Genomic DNA, 17309 nt, shown 5'->3' on the forward strand with positions numbered 1-17309 from the left:
TCACCAGCACACAGTGTCTTCTTTGTGTCCATACCTCGCCTTCTGCATCGATCAAGCCAGCGGCTGGCTCTTGAGTGAAAGCTCCCTTCCCGGCTCTCGAATGGTTGCGACACAGCGGGCAGAGCGCTCAAGACCGGCAGGCACCAGCTCTTGCCTTCTCCAGGGCTGAGGCCGGAACACACGCGACAGCCCAGGTGGCACAGCCGGCGTCTACGATGCCCGCCCCCTAGTGGAGGGACGCAGCTCCTGAACTCAGGTGTGCGTGGAGGCAGGTGACCGGGACACTCGGCAAAACCAGGTTAATTTTCACGGCATCTGAATCCAGTTCTCCTGAAACACAGACAGCAAAAACGGTGATCAGAGTCACAGGCAACGCAGACAGAAACATACATAGAGGCACTGACGCGTGTGATCCCCCTCTCAGGCTCTGTGTTTTAAATCTATACTCAGAACCAGAGAGCAGGATAAAGGGAGGGGCTGTCAAAGGGGATGGGTCTTCCTTTTGAGCCAATAAGACACGGTGCTGACGGTTGCTCAACGCTGTGAAGATACCAAACACCACTGAAATTCACACTTGAAGTGGGCGAACCGGTGTATTAGGCAAATTACATCCCTATAAAGTGATTTTTTAAAGTTGACTTTTTAAAGAGGTTTTATTGTTTTTAGCTATTTCCCCCGAAATTCATTTACTATGAAAACAGAAAACACATGTAAAAATGCATTTTTCTCAAAGTATTTATTTGCATTCTTTGAGTTCCAGATGTGTTTGCCGTCAGAGGAGAGGTCTTGCTGAGGTCAGCAGTGAGACCCCGGCGCGTGCCAGTTGCTGTGGAGATGGGACACATTCAAGCCCGGACGTGAACTTAAGTCTCTTGTCCAGTTGTGGAGGCTAGACCTTAGGAGCAACTGGACAACAAGAGAGAAGACAGCTCAAAATCAGGGGCTACGCTATTCACTGAGTGAGTTGAAAGAAGGATATTATTGAAGGTTCAAGTAATCCAGGAGGGCTTCGTGAAGGAGGGACTTGAGTTAGAACGTGACAGGTTTAATAGAAAGAACAAGTAAAATATCATACGAGCAAGTAAACTAAACTAACACAGAGTTAGGACAGCGCTCAGCTCGCCCTCCTGGGGCCCTCCCATGGACTGGTGCTCTGCTCCCCACATACCATGGACACGCCCCAGAAGATGAGTGCATCACCCAGGAGGAGAGGTCTCACTGACTCCCACTCCAGGCTCCAGCTGTGGCTTCCACTGGCTGACCCCAGCCAGAAGCCAGAGGGCAGGGACCACTGACTCAGACCACGAGACCAGTGCCCAGGTTAAGAGGGAGGAAAAGACAGAAAGTTGGGGGAGGGCTGCATGGAGGCATCCAGCACCTCAATACAGGCTGCAGGGGATTAGGCAAGACCCAGCAGCATCACGCAGGAAGGGGTTTTTCCAGACAGGCTGTTGGAGGCGGTGACGGGGCCCTGAGTTGCTCCAGCTCTCAGTAGCAAGGGGGCAATGGTGCCACTTTGTCCTTAGAAGGTGATGGGCTGTGAGTCAGGGTCTCTTCATTCATTTCCTGTAGATCCTCGCTACCCCATGTGGTGCCCAGACACCACCTAGGAGCTGGTTGGAAACCCAGGATCTCAGCCCCACCCACACACTGCCCTAGCACCTGCATCTCAGCCACACACCCGGTGACCCGGTGACTTGGGTGCAGGCTGCTCTCAGAGAGGCTCAGCTTTGCATCATCCCAGAGAGGCTGGGCTGGGGAGGGGGTGAGTAGGAGCAAGCCGGTGGGAGGTCCCTCTGCTGCAGGTATCGGGAATAGGAAACTATGGCTGCTGACCTGTCTGGGCCCCAGGGTGGACCCTGCTGGTCCACCACCTCGCTCTTCCTGCAGATGCCAGGGCCAGCCCCACGTTTCTCTCCACACAGGCTACCTGCATCCACTTCCTGTCCACCAGCACTGATGAGCGAGATGAAATTTAGTTGCCAACTAACTATATGTCATATCGCCCGTTCGTAACTTTGGGCAGATGTATAAAATCCAATGATTATCAGAAAATGAACACCATGTCTGGCGTGCACATTCTTTATCCCTATAGACCCACCTGGTCTGTGGCCAGCAAGCGAGAAGCTCTGAGTCCAGCGAGGAGGCGGGGAGATGACGTTGTGTACAGTTCTGGGGAGAAGGGGATGACAGAGGATGAGATGGTTGGATGGCATCGCCGACACGATGGACATGAGTTTGAGTAAGCTCTGGGAGTTGGTGATGGACAGGGAAGCCTGGTGTGCTGCAGTCTGTGGGGTCGCAAAGATTCGGACATAACTGAGCAACTGAACTGAACTGAACAGTGCAGTGCGGGGTGGGGGGGTTGCTGCAGCTGTATCACATAACATGCTTCATGTTAAAAAAACACGGGGTGGGGCAGCCAGTCTCAGAAGTGTTTCACCCATGACGACTGTGTATAATCCATGAAGCACTGGGATGTGTGTGCTCTTGAATCACAATCCATCTCTGTATGTGTCATGTCGTCAGCACAAAAAATGCTCCACACTTAGACACTTTCCAATCCATCACCACGTGTGGGGGCTGGGGGCTGTTCCAGGGGTTGTTGCAGATGCCACAGAGGTGGGAGAGATGGCTTTGATGATTCCAACCACAACACTTTCAGTGGGTCCGGGAGAACCCAGTCACGGGGCCAGTGTCCAGCTGCCACCTCTCCAGGACTTTAGGCTGCTGTGGTGACTCGTCCCCCCACCGCCTCCACCAAGCCTCTCCCCCCATCCCTGCTCTTGAATCAGCTGTCTGCTTTCTCCACAGGGGTCCTTTGGAGACCACAGAGCCTCTTTTTTTTCCCTTGACATGATTTTCAACAAATGGAAGAAGAGCACAGAATTCTCAAAATACCCTTGCCTGAGATTCTACAAATGTGAATATTCACCTTATTTGCTGTGCCCTCTCTCTCTCACACACACACAGAGGAAGCTGTGGCTAAGACTTGCCTTTCCACCAAACACTATCACATACGTTTCCTAAAAACGAGGGATCCTCTTCTATAACCACAGTACAATGATCAAAATTAACCAACTAAAATTGACGCAACTCTCAGCCAATCTACAGATCTTATTCAGACTCTAGTTACAAGAAGGCTCTTGCTTTGTTGAAAGTGATGGCGCTACGGGCTGTAGAAGACATGTGCCATCTCCAGATGGCTCCTGCCCTCCTCTGCTTCTCTGTCCCCACAACCCCCGCCCGCATCATTTTTCATTTTCGCTTGCTTCTAATGATGTCTTATGTCAGAACAGTAGTCATGCTGACAACAGGAACGATTTTGCACAGGCTTCTCTTTCTGTAATAAATCTGTTTCAAACAACACCGAAATGAGTAGCCAGCAGGCCACGTGTTTCAGAGCCATGAATTATCACTGCTTCGGTTTAGTGACAACTCATGAAACTAATTGTGTGTGTGTTTTGTGGAAAGCATGTGTACATGTGTGTGTGAACAGAGAATAATACAGAGGCAGTTGAGTTAGGGTATCTGGGTGGTGGTCTTGAATTTATACAGCCCTCCTGCTTGACTCTGGGCAAGTCAATTCAGTCCTCTGCAGCCTCGCCCATCACCTGTCGACTTTCAGCAAAACTGCCTTGTTATTTAAAGGGGTGTTTTAACATTCTGAGTCCACTGATACACCGAGTGTGCTGTGTGTCTGAGAGCCTGTGCACATGTGTGTCTGAGAGCCTGTGCACGTGTGTGTCTGTGCGCATGTGCACATGTGTGCTAGGGAGGGGTATATGGACCTAGTTCCACCTCTCTGCCTTCCCCTGGCCTGGGTTCCGTCCTCATGCTGGCTGCTGGTGGAGGCAGGATGGTTGTCAGTAGCAACTGGGACACCAGCTTCCCTGCTGGTTCCCTGGGGAGGCAGCACCACCTCTACCTGTACTTAAGTCCTCCCTCTGCCTGACTGGACCACTCTGGTAGGAGCCCACCCCAACCCTAGCAACAGTTGCCAGGGGACTGCCAGGAGCTGACTGCCAGAAGCTTGGGTCTCAAATCAACCACTGGCCAGGGGGAGGGGCTTGCTGTGCCCACCTATCTAATCCTGCGCATGCATCCCTGAGATGCAGGAGTTCTCAGCATGTGCTGATTACCTGGGAGGAGTAAAATGTTGAAAATATTCAAGACTTTTTCAGGAGCCAGGAAGGTAGTGTGGATGCTGGACAACCAGTGGTGTCCACCACAAGTCCCATTTTACAGATGGACAAAGTGAGGCTTGGGCAGATTAAATTGCCCAAAGCTGCAGGCACTTGAAACTCAGTATATTTTGGCTTCAAAGCCCATGAATTTTCCATGATACCTTGATCCCTCCTTTCAGGTCGAGGTCAGTTGTGCCAAGCAATTTAGTGGACTACCAATTGTTCAGCCAGCTTAGAGACACCTATTTTAAAGGTTGTTTATAGCAAGGATGGGCTTCCCTTGTAGCTCAGTTGGTAAAGAATCTGCCTGCAATGTGGTAGACCCAGTTTTGATTTCTGGGTCGGGAAGATCCCCTGGAATTGTTGCCTGGAGAATCCCATGGACAGAGGAGCCTGGTAGGCCACAGTCCATGGCATTGCAAGAGTCAGATACAACTTAGTGACTAAACCACCACCATTATAGCAAAGATGGCCACAGCAGCGCTAGTCTTAACAGCCAAGAGGTGGAAGAAGCCCAAGCGTCCATCAGCGTCTAGCTGCATAAACAAAATGTGACCCATCCACACAGCAGAATATTATTCAGCCTTAAAAAGGAATCATGTCATACTGACATGTACGACACGAATAAACCTTGAAGACAGTAAGTGGAGTCAAACATGCCAGTCACAAAAAGACAAGTACTGTAGGCTTCCAGGTCTATGAAGTACAAGAGGAGTCCAATTCATAGAGATAGAAAGCAGGATGGTGGGGGCCAGGGACTGAGGGACGGGGTGGGTCAGTGTTCAGTTAGGAAGACGAGAAAGCTCTAGAGAAGTTCTGGGTGTTGATAGTTGAACAACAATGTGAATGTACTTAATGCCACAGAACAGTACACTTAAAATGGTTAAACCAGTAAATTTTATGTCAGGTCTATTTTACCACATTAGGAAAATAAACAATTTTTTTAAAACTTGCATTTTAGAGAAGTCAGCATTTTAATCTCTTGTATGGAGAAGCTTTGCAGCAGTGTTTACATCTGTCATTACTCTGGTCTCTCTGAAGCCTTACAAAATTCATTAGCCACACCAGTGTGGCTGTCTCCGATTCTCTTGAGTGTCACCTGGAAAAGTGAGCAGCAATACAGGGACACATCTGTAAACACTCCTCCTAACAGCACCCGTTGGCCTGACGCTAGAAATGAGTGACTTTCCGTTACGAGTTGAATCATGTCTACACTTTGAGTGAGGCCTGGCCTGTGTGTCCTGTGCCACCCATCGCCCTGGCATCAGCACAGCCCACGTGGTACATGCGGCCAAGGACCCCTCCACCCAGGTGGTCTTGCATCTCTCCCCAGCCAGAAAGCACACGTGGGCAGGATGCATGGGGCCAGGGCAAAGGTGGGTTTTGTCAGTTCCACGAGTCACCATGAAGTGGGCCGAGCTCTGTAAACATGTATTTGGCAAGTGGTCCCCCTGTGGGCGGCAGAAATCCAGATGGAGGAAGTCTGCTGAGCACAATGTCGGATTTTACATCTGCTGACCCCGAAAGCGTGTGGGGCCATGGAGAAGTGGGCTGTTGGTCCACCAAACCTTAGCGCACCAATGTGTTTCTGGGGGCTCGTTCAGATCTAGAAGACAAAGGCACAGGGTCCACAACACCCACCGGGCCCGGGTATGGTTAGAGCTGGGAGAAGCCTTAGCATCATCACCAGACAGGCTCTCGGCTTCATAGACAAGCAGCTGCCCAGGAAGGTGGGCAACACTGCCCAAGGCTGGAGCCTGAATCTTGGGCTCTGTGGGCTCAGTGCAGTGTCCTCTGGCCTCCTCACACTGGACAAGGCTTTGGCAAGTAGCCTCTACCGTGCACTGCTGTGCCCTTATCCCCCAAGGCCCTGCCTCTCTGACTTCTGGTTCCCTATGACACACAGCAGGCTCACCTGACGCAGTGCTCGGTCCATAAGGGGCCGACGGTGGAGAGTCACGGTGCAGGAGAGACCAACAGAGCATGGCCTGGGTGTCCATGGGGGTCAGAGGGAGGTGGGGGAGACCGCCAGCAGAGGAGAGCTGCTTCCCCACCCTTGTCTGTAAATACTCACCCCCCCACACGTTCTTCAGTTACCTCTGGGAGAGGCTGCTTTCCTGGTGGGGCTGTGATGGACACAGGGGCAGACCATCAGACCACAGGAATGCTGACATCAAGATTCAAGGTGAGGACAACATGTAGTCTGTACAGCTTGGCAATCCTCTGGAGATCTCACACCAAAGGGATGAAGCATCCGGGAAAAGTGACCAGAGGCCTGGGCTACTCATGCCGTTGTGGATGTCTGCAGACAGCAGAGCTCATTTGGTGGGCTCCCCTCAGACTGGGAGGGCGTCTGAGGTCTCAGGGCTGCTCTTGAGAGTTCAGTCAGAGTTCAGGCTATTGTATCACTAACTAGCACCCTCCCTCCCCTCCTGTCCCTACCTCCCTCCTTCCTTCCCTCCCTCCCCTACTTCCTCTCTTCAGGAAACACAGAGCCCAAGAAGACAGAGGTAAACCCCATTCCAGAGCTTTTAACCCAGTCCAGCAGTTATACACTGTGGTCTTAGACCCTGACGTCTTTCCGGGCAGTCAAGATGGTTTGGAATGTTACAGGATTGTGCATGGGTAGAAGACCCATTCAACTTTCAGGACAGATCAATGCAATTGAATACAGTAGGTACAAAAAGTTCACTGATTTGGTTTCAGATTCCACATTGCAGCTAATCTTTAAGGAACTCCCTCTTGCCGAGTTTTGGTGTAGTATTAAAGAATAATGCCCAAAATTATCCAAAAAGACTATTAAGTTACCTCTGAATTTCCAAATGCATAATTGCGTGTGGCCAGGCTTTTTTCATATGCACCAGATTGAAGGCAGAAGCAGATAAGAGAACCCAGCTGTTTCCTATTAAGCCAGACCTCATACAGGCTTGCAAAAATGTAAAATAATGTGAATCTTCTCACTACTATTTTGCAAAACATAATTTTTCTTAAACAAATTATTTGTGTTAACATGCAAAGGGTTGTTCTCATTTAAAAGACTTAATGAATAAAATATTTTTAAATGTTTATCAATTTACTATCAAATTCTGTAAATACCAGTAGATATGAGCCACAAAAGCAAAGCTCTTTGGGATTTTCAACAAGTTTTAAGAATGTAAAGCAGTCCTGAGATTTAAAAGTTTGGGAGCCCTCTGTTCTAGAAACAATATTGTCAACACTAATCTCTGTTGATGACTGAGGAAGGGCCAGATGGTGCTCAACACCCTTGCTTTCAACAAATCCCCACAGAGCTGATACCACCACTAAACTACACACCAGAGATTGAGGGTCTGGCTGTACGGTGTCAAAGCATATATCAAAGCTATGGTTTTTCCAGTAGTCATGTATGGATGTGAGAGTTGGATCATAAAGAAGGCTGAGTACCGAAGAATTGATGCATTTGAACCGTGGTGCTGGAGAAGACTGGAGATCAAACCAGTCCATCCTAAAGGAAATGAACCCTGAATAGCCATTGGAAGGACTGATGCTGAAGCTGAAGCTCCAATACTTGGCCACCTGATGTGAAGAGCCGACTCATTGGAAAGGACCCTGATGCTGAGAAAGATTGAGGGCAGGAGGAGGGGGGGACAGAGGATGAGATGGTTGGATGGTGTCACTGACTCAATGGACATGAGTTTGAGCAAATTCCAGGAGACAGCGAAGGACAGGGAATCCTGGAGTGTGGCAGGAAACAGGGTTGCAAAGAATCAGACACGACTTAGCAACTCAACAACAACATACAGTGTCAGAGTACCCTGGAGGTTAGGGTTTGGTTCCACCAGCTGGAGAGCTGTGCAACCCTGGGCATGTTCGTTTCCTTCTCTGAGCCGCATCTGGAAATGGGACAGGAGCGTGGCGGGGCCTGAGTGGTGGTGGAGATGCGGAGGGCAGGCGTGCACGGCTGGGTGTGAGTGCCGGCACTGCGCTCTGCGTCTCAGGGCCAAGCCTACACCCCAAGTCTTTGTGCGGCCCCTAACCCCGCACTGCCGTGCCTTCAGGTCGCTTGGAGGGCGAGACTGCTGTCCATTAGAGCCCGGAAGCCTCAAGTCTCCTCAGTGCGTTTCTGTTGCTAAGGGGAAAGGCTCTTGCAAAGGTCCTTTTCTGAAGGTTAAGGGTGCCCGCTGGGCAGCAGGGAGGCTCACACCTAGAGGAGGACAGCACACATCTGGGGTAGGACACCACTAATCTCCGTAAAAAATCCTTCCCGGCCTCGGGCCAGTGGGCTGTTTAGAAACCTGCAGGAGGCAAGGAGACCAGCCCTTCCTGGATCCTTGAGAAACAGGTATTTCACGCTGGGCTGGCACACAGGGGCGGCCAACACCCCCTGCGCTTGTCTGCCTGGCTGCTGGGTAATTTTACACATTGGCTTTTACTGGCAAGGGAGGCAGGCGGATGTGGGCAGTGGAATATTCCGCTAGGTCAGGGGTTCAGGTCTGGCTTGGCTGGTGGAGACTTCTTGGGTTATCTGCTCTCTGAGAAGCTGTCTGTTCTGGGGACCGGGGTCGATGCCTACAGCCAGCAAGTAGCTATGAGCACCTACCAGGTTCTAGGCTCTGTGCTAAGGGCTGAAGCCACAGTGTTAGGCTGATAGAGTTCACATCCCCCTGGAAGGTCATGTTCACAGGTTCTGGGGATCAGGATGGGGGCTTATTCTGCCTACCTCATGAGGGGCAGGGCTGTGTCTCCGGGCCACCACCATCGAGGTGTGGAAGTGGGGCTGATGATTCAGTCGGTGGCTGAGCTCACCCTGCTGCCCCACAAGCAGCCGCAGAGTGGGTCTCCCCTCTTCCAGGACCACGTGGGGTTTCCCAACAGTGTCTGCCTTCTGTCTTCCAGCGCAGAGTCCTCAACTTGATCATGCACCCAGTGGCCCGGGGCCTTACTGAAGGGCTGGAGGGTGGGGTGGGGGGAGGAGTCTGCATTTCTAGCCTGTTCCCAGGGGACTCTACTGCTGCTGGTGTGAACCAGGCATGGGAGGGCACAGCTCGGGTTTCTCTCAGTGCGGACCTCCATGGCCTAGAACGTGGGTCAGCACCCAGTAGGTGCTTAATAACTACCCAGAGAATGGATGGATTCCCCGTGGTCCCTCCCTTGCCTCTCTCTCACCCTCAGGCCCTCTGCAAGCTCCAGGCACCTCGTGGAGGGAAGGAGCCCAGAAAGCACCAGCCAGTGTGACGAGTAACAGCCCGGACAGGCGGACACCAGCCCCTTCCCTCCGAAATGCTCTGCCTCTATCATCTGTATACGGTTTCCCTTGCTACGAGTAACCTCGCACCAACCCTGCCATACCTTCAGAATGAGGGCCGGTTGAGCCGCAGTGGCCTCTGCCCCTCCCCAGCGCACGCACGCACTCGCCAGCTACTGTTATGTCCCCCTGAGCTTAGCTCCCCTCCTGCCCAGCACTGTGGGCTAGCCCACAACTCAATGTGGGCTCTGTTTATTATTCTAGAGAGATCATGTTCAAGGGGCTGAAATACTTGTTAAAATTAAGGCAAAGAATGCAAACCACAGCCAGGCCGGCTCACCTTGTGCTTCAAAGCCCTCTTGCTTCTCCAGGCGCCGCTTCCTGTAAGCTGCCTGCAGGCCTCCAGCAGCTCCAGTGAAAAGGAAGGCCGGCTGCCCAGTGGACGGGCAGAGCAGGCCAGGGAGTGCGGCCAGTCTTCAGGCCCGCACAGCTGTCCCGGGGCTGGAGGCACCTGCTGGGCCCGGTTGGACGATGGCTTGGAAGGTTGGAGACAACCAGTCGAGTGGACCTGACAAGTGATGGGCAGAGACAGGAGTCTGCAGAGCCCATGGGCGTCTGAGGGACCAGCCGTGCCCGTGGAGCCAACTGTCTCCCAGGGGTGCATGTCCCTCCAGGCCAAGTCCTGGCATCCCGGAGCACGGCTTCTATGGGAAGTGAGGGTGAGGGTGAAGGGCACTGACCATGTGAATGCCAAAGGCCGGGCCCTTCAGGGAAAACCACCTTGGGCAGCTTCCCACACAGATCACAGCCTTTTGTTCCAAGAACTGCCACTTCCAAGTGGTTTTAATTTTCTGTAGACATTTCCCTTAAAGAATAACGACGTGGGAAGGAGGGTTACTTGGAGAACTTTAGCCTTTGAAAGCCCCTCCTGCAGTTGGAAGCGGGATTGCAAGGAGGAGGGGCCTGGAAGGCTGGGTGTACATGTGGCTCCTACATTGAGCTTGAGGAAGTCTTGCCCTCTCGGTGGGTCCAGACTGGATGGTCCAGGTCCTCTGGAGATTAGATAGGCAAATAGGGAGAATGACCGATTAAAATGAAACAGATGGGTCTGAGCTTTTCCCCTGAACAGCTACATTTCTGAGGCTCTTGGCACCCTCACGGCAACCTTGGCTCACGTCTGAGATGGTTCACTGCTTCCGGATGAGGGATTTCAGGACGTGGGTTCAAACCCAGCTCCTTCACCATTTGGGAGTGGAGTGAAGCTGTGCATGCCCGCCCATTGTTAGAGTGTCCCTGTTCGTCATTCATGGCGGTGCGAGGACCCTGCAGACCCTGACGTGCAGGTGCACTGCGGCAGTGGGTGAGATGGTTAGAGCCTCAGGCCGGGCCTCTGCAGCCAGGCAGGAGGGGACCGAGCCCCGTGCCCATTGACTATGGATGGGCCCTGGTCATGTGTGGAACCTCCCTGTGCCCAAGCCCCCCTTGTACCGGCGTGAATGTGAGAGCACCTGCGAGGAATGCGGGCCTTAGGCGCTGCTTCTGTTCATGTCTCTGGCATCACCCATTGACCACAAATTAGAAACAAGACAACACATCCAACAAGTGACAACTTAGGACGACGAAAGGCGCCCGTTCGGCCTCGTCAGTGGCCAGATACTTGCTCAGTGAAGGCAGGGGAAAGCGGGCTGTGGTGTCAGCCTCCATCTGAATCCGAAAGCCCGAGAAGCAGAAACTCTGACATCGGGAAGCAGGAGGGCGTGGGTGTCCTGACTCAACAGAGAGAGCAGACTCGCCCTCCGCTGACCTTCTATTCTGGCCAGACCCTCAGGTGACTGGTGATGTCTGCAAGTGGGGAGACACCTGCTCTCAGAGGGTCACATCTCAGCGCTCATCTCACCCAGGGACAACCTCCTGGACAGGGACCCCCTCTCCCGGATGGAGACAACCTCCCAGACAGAAATACCCTCTTGGACAGAAAGAGTGTTCGCCCACTGTCTGGGCACCCCGAGCACAGTCAAGTTGACCATCAGGTCTGCACACGAGCCGGCAGCTGCCCATTGACCTACAGGGTCCCTAGTGGCAGTGGTATACCATGTCCAGGTGCAGAACACTGATTCAGGCATCTATGGGTTTGGGGCTGTTGCATGAGAGGTTTCAGGGGACCCCTTGGCACCTTTCTCTGGGGCACCGATGCCTGCTTTGTCACAAGAACTTGAGTGAGATTCCTGGGGCAGAGGGTGTGGCATTAGTCATTCACCGTGTGACCGGAGCCCTGCGGGTCAGCTTTGAGTGTGCGTCCAGGGTGGACCAGAGACCTGCTAATACATAATACGTGGAGTTCCTCATGGGAGGGCTGGACGCCAGGCTCAGCAAGTGGAGGGTAATTTAGGACGGTGGGTGGTCCTGTCATCACCAGGCAATTAGATATGAGGAAGGCCCCTGCCCCCGAGGACAGCCTGCATCTACTCAGCTGCCATGTGAGCTCTGCACCCTGCCCACCCAGCCGTCCCGATGGCGGTGGGGAGCTCAGGAAAGCATGCCAGGCAGGCCATGGTCCACAAGATCACAAAGACTCAGACACGACTGGGAGCAACTCACAACACAGCAACATTCGTGTATTCAACTAGCTGCCTGCATAACCTACTCTGTGCCCAGCACGTCTCTTCTATTTGAGGACAGCCCCCCAGGCTCCTCTGAATGAATGACAATGTTACATTTAGACCAAGTAGAAGTGAGACTGCCATCACTGGAGGTTCATCAGGTCTCTTTAGCCCACAAGGAAGCTTTAGAAAGCCTTGTGGCTCAGCTGGTAAAGAATCTGCCTGCAATGCAGGAGACTAAAGAATCTGCCTGCAATGCAGGAGACCTGGGTTCAATCCCTGGGTTTGGAAGATCCCTTGGAGAAGGAAAAGGCTACCCACTCCAGTATTCTGGCCTGGAGAATTCCATGGACTATAGTCCATAGGGTCGCAAAGAGTTGGATATGAATGACTTTCTTTCACTTCACTTTCCTGGAAGAAGTTACGGTAACTGCCATAAACATTCACGCCTTCTACCACACCTTACTCTTCTTCTAAGACGTAAATCTGTCAAAAGGACAAAGAGGAGGAGCCAGAAGCACAGTTGTAAGAGGGTCTGTCAGCTTTTAGAAGACCAGGCGACAGAAAAGCACTGGTAGTTGGACTTATTGGATATAGTTGTATGCAACACAACAAAAATTGTACTGAAAAGGGAAACCCCAGGCTGGAGTCAGCCCAGACACTGCTTCTTCCTCCTGCATCTCAGGGGCTGGATCTTTGTGGAACCTTGGCCTCCTTGCAGACTAGTTCCAGCCCAGCGCTGGGTCCTGCCAGCTTGCAGGGACCCCGAAGTCCTGCTCCCAGCCCCCTGCTGCCAGCTCCAGGGCTGCCCTCCCCAAGGGGTCCTGCCAACACTGCAGGGGCCCTCGCAGTCTGGGGACCCTAAACCAGCTCCAGCCTCACCCCCGCTGTCATAACCCTGTTGGGTGTGCCTTAGATTCTCCCCAGCCACTTCCTGCTGAGATGCTGGGAGGAGGCAGGACGCTAAGCTCTGGACTGACCTGTAAGGAGCTGCAGCCCAGTCGACTAACCTTGACCCACCAGTCTGAGAACTCACGCCTCGAGCATCTTAAGGAGAAAATGAGAAGGGCCTTTCCTGAGTCTGCTGTCTTCAAAATACCCCCTCTGGATTCTGGCTCTAGCCTCCTTGACTGTAAATATCTCAGCAGGGGGGAGTGTGAGGAGAAAAGAGCTACACTTGACTCTGATGCGCCTGCAGGCCCCTGTGGGTACTTGGACAAGGGGTGGAGAGCAGCCAGCCGTCCCAGTCTGATAAGGTCCCCAAAACCCCGAACCAGGGGGGAGATTTAGCCTTCCCAATCCACACCACATCCCAGCATCTGTGACAAATGGTACAAATAAAACGGGCTTGGTCATACATCGGAAGGACATCATTAAAGGCAGTTGACATGGGAAACCTCACGGCAAAGACTGAGAAGGCTTCCCGTCTGGCTACACACGCTCTGCTGGGCAATGCTGGCTGCACATCCAGCTTCGGAAGACTTGCTCCTTTAATGGAGGCTAAATTTGTCCCTGAGTGCCCACTGCCCTGTGGAAAACCTGGGCTAAGACTTCAAATATGACTTAAGTCTTGGTGAAAATACAGACACACATTATGTGAGTAACAGATGTATCAGTGTGTGCCTGCTGTATGCACTGCCCACGGAGAGCGGGAGGCCAGGACTTCACTGCTCTTGCAGGACCTGCCTCGGGTCCCACTGCCCAGGACAGGCCTCAGAGGGTCTGTCCTCCACCCTCCCTCTCCCCCCAGCACCCGGGGTGTGCATCTCCTGCGCATCAGAGCCAGAGGCCACGCCTCGATTCCATAAGCTCGGGTCTGAATGTGCTAGAGGCAGCTCCTCCCCCAGAGGAGCACCTCTGGGACAAATGGAAGGAAAGGGCCCCGAACTTCCCACCTGGAAAGGGCCAGATGTGAGGCGGCAATGGAACACGCACAGCGACAGGGCCGTGGGGACGGGGACTGGCCGCCGTTTTCAGGAAATGCTTTTGCTCCCTTTTCACCTCCCCCTTTCTCAGTTCAGGCTAGGGATCCAGAATATGCTCTGGGACAGATGAGAGCCCTGCCTTCGGTCCTCACAGACCATGAGATCCAGCCCGGCCAACCCAGGGGAAGCCCGCTGAGGGATGCTTGTTTTGTTTGGGTTGAGCTGGTTAATTGCATGGCTGCTTTTGAGGCTTATTTAAGGAGTGGTTTAATGCATGCCTTCCTGGTCTCCTGGCCACGCCCCAGACATCAGGTCCTGGAGAGAAGGGGCCTGAGCTGTCATTCTCACGGAAGCGTCTTGGCGCCTGGACTCCAGGAAGCGGCGGCTGACGTGGGGAGGGGTGCCCATGAGACTGTGGGGAGCAGCCATGGTGAGGACTCGGGCTTTAATTCTGTGGCTTTTGCCCATGAGATGTTCCCTCCCTCTGCGTTCTATCCTGAGAGAAGCAGCAGCGGGTGGTGAGGAGCTCGCTTCTCCTGTCACTTTGGAAGCCAAAGCCACAGCATCTTCTGTGGGGGTGGGGCCTGAGCTCGGCCTTCCAGCCCCAGATGGGTGGGGGTCTGCTGGGAACCCCCGGCTGGCTGCCCCGAGGACGTCACTATCGCCATAAGCAGGGCGAGCTGACAAACGTGGCATTTTCTTATTCGGCTGCCTGCTGAGAACTTCGCCAAAGTGTGAGGCAAGCCGCAGGTTTGCGGCAGTGTTCTGCTGCAACACAAAATCACACGACAGAAGAAACCACGCTGCCGAGGTCAGCTGTTGAGGCTCTCTCCATGTAAAATACAGTGAAAGGCAGAACAGTAAAAGCAGCTGTGGGGGGCGGAGAGAGGGCAGGTCAGGCCCAGGACCGAAAGAACTCTGCCTGGAGCTGCCACCCGGGGTGTGGGCTGCGGGCCCCGCCGTGGAGCTGCTGCCTGACGTGAGGAGGCCGAAGTCTGTTTCCCGTGAGCTCCGGAGCTTTGCCTGTGCCGGCTCAGGGTCTGAAGGCCTGGGAATGGACCCGGCGCCCAGGCCCGTGGGACGCGCGTCCACCCCCACAGCTCGTCGCGGTGTAGGACGGCTCCATCTTGACAAACGGCCCCGGCGAACGGCCTATGAATGCCGCAGCAGACCCGCTTCACAACGGCCGCAGAGTGGCCGCCGGAAGTGGTTTTGAACTGCTTCCTGTGGTTCCCCCACTGCGCTGGGGGTGGGGGCTTCTATTTTTAGACACTGGCGCTAGACGCTGTGTGGAGATTTGTGGGTGGCCAGGGCAGGCCGGGGGGCTCTCCATTCAGATAGTATAAGAGTTTCCGTCCGAGTGACACCCAGTGGAGAAGGCTACCACTTCCTCCTGAGGGTGAGAATGTGTTGTATGTCAGGACGCTTGGACGCTTGGCTGTATGACGCGTCATTATGTTTGGTGACTTCTCCATATGAGGCTGCGTGGCTGGTGTCCACGAGACACCAGGGGGTTTTACGTGCTCATTTGCCTGTATCCTGGACCTTCTCTGACTATGATCGTAGGTTGTGGATTTCTGTTCAGAATGGCTCCGTTTCAAATATTCCTTTCTCTTGAGGTCAGTCGGTCCTGACTTGGTTTTGGCTTGCCCAGGTTAGCAAATCCCCACAGGAGGACTCGTGCATTGTTCTTGTGGGAGGTGGGTCCGGCCAGCACCCCTGGTAGGGGCAAGTGAGGCAGGGACAGGACAGAGCTAAGACCACCAGAGAGTCGAGGATTCTCAGAGCGCACTGTGAGGCCAACTGGTCCATTTCTCCAGCTGTCTGAGGCTGCAGGTTCTTCTGAAGGTGAGGGACCACTTTGTGACCACGATGTGGCTAGAACTGAAAAGTAAGCCTCTATACCTGGGGCCAGGATTCGAGGGAGCAAAGGCGGGAAAGGGTTCACAGGGGATGCTGGCGGTGAGGGCCTGTTGGTTCTCTTGCCCCCTTGGCTGTTTCTTCTCACAGCTCTCACTTCATCACAGAGGAGACTGTCAGGATTCAATATTTGCACAGCACTCCTCCTGGCTATGGAGCTTGACCTCAGTGTTTCAGATTTCTGTTTCTTTTTCTCTCTCTGGTTACTCTGCATCTTATTTTTGTACACTTATTTTATGCACATCACACCCACAATGAAATATCCCCGTGCGGCCACAAGGATGACTGAGGTGGAGAAGAGAGATGATTCCAAATCCTGGCAAAACACATGAGCAGTGAGAAGTGTCACATGTTGTGAGGAAAACAGGATGGCCTATCCTATAAGGTTAAATACAGGATTTCCCTGGTGGTCCGGGGGTTAAGACTCCACCTTGCAATGCAGGGGACTCAGGTTTGCTCCCTGGTTGGGGAAACTAAGACCCCACGTGCCTCTGATCATCTGAGCTCTCGTGCTCTGGAGCCCTCACACTGCAACGAAAGATCCCTGGGCCTTAACTAAAACCTGACGCAGCCAAATAATTATATAGATATGTTTTTTTAAAAAGTTAAATACAGACTCACCATATGGCCCAGGACTACCCATCTGTAGAGGTTACCCCAAGAGAACATGTGTCCATACAAAGTCCTGTGTATGGATGAGCACAGCAGTACTTTTCTTAACAGCCCCGAGCTATCTGGAGCAAGCTGCCAGGGTTCAAGTCCCACCTCTGCGTGTTAGAATGCTGCATGATCTTGGGTTAGGAACTTAACCTTTCTGAGCCTCTCTTCCTCAGCTGTCTAACAGAAGTAACAGCAGCAACCACCTCATCAGGCTTCTCTGAGTACTGACTGAATATCTATGAGAGCTCCATGGAAATGAAGTGAAGTGAAGTAGCTCAGTCGTGTCTGACTCTTTGTGACCCTGCGGACTATAGCCTACCAGGCTCCTCCCTCCATGGGATTCTCCAGGCAAGAATACTGGAGTGGGTTGCCATTTCCTTCTCCAGGGGATCTTCCCTACCCAGGGATCGAACCTGGGTCTCCCGCATTGCAGGCAGATGCTTTAACCTCTGAGCCACCAGGGAAGCCCCTGAGAGCTCCATAGTGTCCTTCAAAAAGATGTGTTCAAGCCCTGGGACCTGGGACTTTATTTCGGAGCAGGGTCTCTGCAGACCTCCCCACCTAGGGCTGAGGTGAAATGCTGCTGGGACTGCTTCTACCGGAGGCGGATGACAAGAGTGTGGCCCGGCTCACCTGTACCCAACCTGGGCCATCTAAATGGGTAGCTCACCCCTTGGGGCTGCCCCCCAGAACTCCTCTCCTCCCTCCAAGCACGAGTTTGGGCACCAGCTGGCGGCTGGGGGCGCTCACACACACAGGCTTGAACGGAGATGTGTATCAGAGCCCCTGAGAC

The 17309-nt window shown here is 53.2% G+C and overlaps 1 protein-coding gene and 1 non-coding gene across 2 annotated transcripts in view; one reads left to right on the top strand and one right to left on the bottom strand.

Moving 5' to 3' along the window:
* The window catches only part of FOXC2 (forkhead box C2), a 93446-nt gene extending 92674 nt beyond the window's left edge, over positions 1-772 (top strand). Inside the window, exon 2 of the mRNA XM_061134218.1 lies at positions 761-772. The gene's annotated coding sequence lies outside the window, so the exon portion shown is untranslated. The remainder of the gene's footprint in view (positions 1-760) is intronic.
* Positions 773-16908: 16136 nt separating this feature from the next.
* TRNAC-GCA (transfer RNA cysteine (anticodon GCA)) lies at positions 16909-16980 on the bottom strand. The gene has a single exon. It is a non-coding gene; the product is annotated as a tRNA-Cys (tRNA).
* Between the last annotated feature and the right edge of the window lie 329 nt (positions 16981-17309).

This window comes from Dama dama, chromosome 4 (assembly GCF_033118175.1).
Source record: "Dama dama isolate Ldn47 chromosome 4, ASM3311817v1, whole genome shotgun sequence".
NCBI lineage: Eukaryota > Metazoa > Chordata > Mammalia > Artiodactyla > Cervidae > Dama > Dama dama.